Source organism: Carassius auratus, unplaced genomic scaffold (assembly GCF_003368295.1).
Source record: "Carassius auratus strain Wakin unplaced genomic scaffold, ASM336829v1 scaf_tig00008237, whole genome shotgun sequence".
Lineage (NCBI taxonomy): Eukaryota > Metazoa > Chordata > Actinopteri > Cypriniformes > Cyprinidae > Carassius > Carassius auratus.
The window spans coordinates 52,103-56,559 of record NW_020523922.1 but is presented as its reverse complement, the minus strand read 5'-3'; the positions used below and the strand labels follow the sequence as shown (position 1 = coordinate 56,559).

General features: G+C 35.1%; 1 long non-coding RNA gene across 1 annotated transcript; it reads left to right on the top strand.

Moving 5' to 3' along the window:
• Positions 1-272: 272 nt before the first annotated feature.
• Positions 273-3,660, top strand: LOC113071825 (uncharacterized). Its single transcript, XR_003280249.1, has 5 exons — positions 273-692; positions 792-853; positions 1,206-1,275; positions 2,330-2,433; positions 3,619-3,660. It is a non-coding gene; the product is annotated as an uncharacterized LOC113071825 (long non-coding RNA).
• The last annotated feature ends 797 nt before the right edge of the window (positions 3,661-4,457 follow it).

Below are 4,457 nucleotides of genomic sequence, written 5' to 3'. Positions count from 1 at the left end.
CGTCACCAGCTGTTCAGTTCAGTTTTCCGCAGCGCTGGGCTGAAGCCAACTTGATGTGTTGAATGCTCGGAGCACGTTATAAAACGTATTCTTAAAATACACATTTCTGTTTTAATAAATGGTCATATTAAATCATAGCATAACACATAAGTAGGTACAAAAATAATCAGTGATGCCTGCGACCCTTTCCCACCCAGCACCAGACGTCATTTGGACGTCGTTTTCTGGTCTAAATCAAGTCGGCCCGTCATGGCCGTCTTTTAGACCAAAAAGCGACGTTGAAAACTGGTCTTCATTTGGTCCGTCGGATTTGGTCCAAATTAAGCCCCAAAAGCGACGTTGAAAATTGGTCTTCGTTTGGTCCGTCGGATTTGGTCCAAATTAAGCCCAAAAAGCGACATTTAACGTCTTTTTTTTAAAATCCAAATTTAGCCCAAAAATTGATGTAAATGGGCTTTAGTCCAAATTTAGCAGAAAAAAAAACTTTTATTTCGCACCACAAATCCATTAACATAAACTAGTGAAGAAATATATTAGACATCATGTCTGAAGCACTGTTAAATATATTTAAATATATTTTGAAAACACTTGATGGTCACGCGCTGTACTGGAGTCACCATGGAAACGGGGCTCAGCTCAACCGTCAAGCAGCTGCAGACGCTGTCTCTCGTGGGTGTTTTCACTAATTTCAGGTAAATTTAATCCCTAAATTACACAAATGTTACATAAAAGTGTCCCTGAAACTTTCTTTCATGTAAATGACACGCTTTCGTTGAAAATGTACTTTATAGAAATGGTCAGGGTCTTCAGAAAAAGTCCGTTAGCATCTCAACTGTAATGCTAACTACAAGAGGTAACTTTATGTGCATTTTTTCACAATATATTTCGCCTACATCAGCATGAATCTGTAATTTTCTTATATATGTGTGTGTTTATATAATATTTTCATAATATATGTGTGTGTGTTTGTTTGCCTGTTAGTTATTTTGATGTCCACACTGTAAGAGTATTAATCGGTTAGTAAACCTAAAACTTTAAATTCTGTTATTATTCTTTTAATTTTTTTGTATAATCTGTAAATTTTCTTTTCTGCATTTCACCTCTGCTATAGTTTATAGTATATAATTTATAATAAACATGGCATTGTATAATAAATATTGTTGGCTTAGACAGATTGACAGAATGACAGATTGTTTATGTTCTAGATTCTTCCATGCTGATGGCCGTGCGTGTATCCAGCTGAAGAACATTTTTAGACATTATGAAACATAACTAGTAAGTAATACCTCAAACATACACAACCATTAAACGTTTAAGGGTCAGATTTATCATGTATTTACATTTACATTTATTCATTTAGCAGACTCTTTTATCCAAAGCGACTTACAGATGAAGGCAGTGGAAGCAATCAAAAACAACAAAAAGAGCAATGATATATAAGTGCTATAACAAGTCTCAGTTAGGTTAACACAGTACACGTAGCATGGGATTTTAAATAATATAATAAATAAAAAGAAAACCGATAGAATTAAAAAAAGAATAGAACAAGCTAGTTAGAGGTCTTTACACATATACACACACACACACACACACACACACACACATATATATATATATATATATATATATATATATATACACACACATACACAAACACACACACACACACAATTGCACAATAAATGTAAAGAAAATAGAATACAAAAAGATTAGAAAGGTAGTTAGATTTTTTTTAAGAATAGAATTAGAATAGTGAGTGTTAAAGTTAAAGGATAAAATAAAGGTGGAAGAGAAATAGAAAATATTATTAAAAAATGTATTTAAAATACACATTTTATGCTCACCACTGCTGCATTTATTTGATTAAAATACAGTAAAATAGTAATATTTGAAATTACTAGGGGTGTCCTTGACTAAGGTTTTTCATTGTCGAATCAGAATTTTTGAATCTTGCCGATATTCGACTGATAGTCTAATCATATGTTTGGGGGCAGAATACACTGAGTCAAGCCAGACATTTGACAGTCATAATTACTGATCTTAACACACAGGTAAAATGTGTCATGAACACCTCGCAGATACAAACGGGGTAATAATAGTTCATCATTGATAAACCACAAGGTAATTGTGAATAAACTTATTGCAAGAGGAATAATAATAAGAAAAGAAAATGCATGTGTGATTTAATATTGCTTCTTATTTTTCAGTGTTGAAAGTTCTTTCTTCTCATCTTTGTGCATTTTCAGATGTTGTGCATATTTATGGATACAATTTTTAACATTGTTTAACTTTTTAACATTATAATATTGGTAGTCTTCTCTTTTTTCAGAGTTTAGCTCCCACCCTAGTTAAGCAGACCTGAGCAGCTGATCAAGGATCAGCAGAAACTCTGCAGAACGGTGGTCCTCCAGCCCAGGACTGGACACCAGTGTTGTAAGTCATTATGCCTCTCTATAGTTCATGTTCAGAACATATTGCAGGAGATCTCAACATTGTCTCTCAAGGTCCACTTACATGCAGCGTTTTGCACCAACCTAGTGCAGTGCACCTGAACACATTAATCAAGGTCTTCAGTTTTGCTAACTATAAGTCACAAACGGGTGAGTGTGATCAGGTGTGGACGTAAACACTGGGTGTGTTTCACTCAGGTCCGTTGCTCAGTAGTCAGTGGTGAAGGGCTGCCTCAATCACAATTTTCTTTTTACGGTGCACTGATAATTCGCTATAACCTAGGTCTTCACCCCTGCTCCTGGGGACCCACTGTCCTGCAAGTTTACTTCCAACCTGCTTCAGCACACCTGGCCAGGTAGTGTTTGATTAGGGTTGGAGCTGATCTCTGCAGGACAGTGGGTCCCCAGGAGCTGGTTTGAAAACCTATGCGCTATAAGATTACACGTAATAGATTTTAAAACACAAACCAATAATATATTTCAGCATAAACATATCACTAGACAGGTAATGTCTAATCTAGTAAACATTTCCAATTAATTTATTAATTAAATCTTGCACATACATGTAATAAAGTATTCATCATAATGTGATGTAAATAGCATTAAAAGAAAGATATCAGTTTTATTGTTGTGCATTAATGTCAGTAGTGATGTTGTACAATGAGGACAGAAATAGTCACCAGTGTATAGTGAGCCACAGTGCTTACCAGTACCTACATTTATGACACAATATATTCACAACTTGGCAAACTGTGAAGCTGATTGAGACATAAACTCTGCATGACAGTGGACCTGAAGCCAAGTATAGGTCTCTGCAGGAAAGTAATGGGAGTTACCAGGTCAGGGTGTTTTTAGATCATGATACCTGATTGGCTGACATCATAGTGATGGTAGGTTTAGGGGTGGGGTTAGGTCAGGGGGATCATTTTGATTGAGTGATTTAGAAACACCCAGCAGTTTGAATACACACACTAAGTCATAAACGCCCGCTTTTACTCTGCAGAGACCTAAGTCTCACCTTAAGGGCCAGAGCTGACAACCCCTGACATACTGATTAGTTAATAATCCCTCATGAAGAACGAGTACACTTTAATTTGTACATTTTGGACAACCATTGTTTTTGTATTATTCATTTACATTTTAGTTATTGTTTTCTTTCTCACTTTAGATGCTAGAGAAAAAACAGCGAGGCTAAAGCATTCAAAGTGGCTCATTAATCCAGAATTGGGACGGAGGAAGGAGCAGAAGATCAGAGATCAGGCAAAGATCTACTGGTGTCCCTGTGGGAACCCCATTTACCAAACGTGTTAGTTAAACCAAAGATTTTCATCACTCATCTTCATGTTGTTCCAAGCCAGACTTTTGTTCATCTTTGAAACATAAATGCAGAACTTTTTAATGAAATCGGAGAATTTTTTTAAAAATATAAAATAACGCATTCACACAAGCACCATGATGCATCAGTGTTATATTGGCGTGAGAGCTGGCGCTTTTTGGTGCTTTTGTGAAAATCCATTGGGTATTCATAATTTCTGAATAGATTATTTTTGCTGTTGTTGTTGTTTTTTGCGTACACAAGGCATCTGTTAAAAAAATATCTTAATTTGTGTTCTGCAACATGGTTTGCTGCAACATGAGGGTAAGGAAATAATGACAGAATTTAAATTTTTGGTTGTTCTAATGTGGTTATAATTGGTCATAGTTTATTGTCTTGAAAAATTATATTAATACAGAAAGATGGATTAATTTGATAAGTTTATAGTAAAGACTTTTAAATCTAAATAAATATAACTCTTTTGCAAGGTCTATTAAAAATACTGACAAATGTAATGGTTTCCGCAAAACATTGGGCAGCACAACTGTTTTAAACATTGATAATAATCAGAAATGTTTCTTGAGCAGCAAATCAGTATATTATAATGATTTCTGAAGATCATGTGACACTGAAGACTGGAGTAATTGTGTTAAAAATTCAGTTTACAGCAGTGATCCTCAAATCTGGCTCGC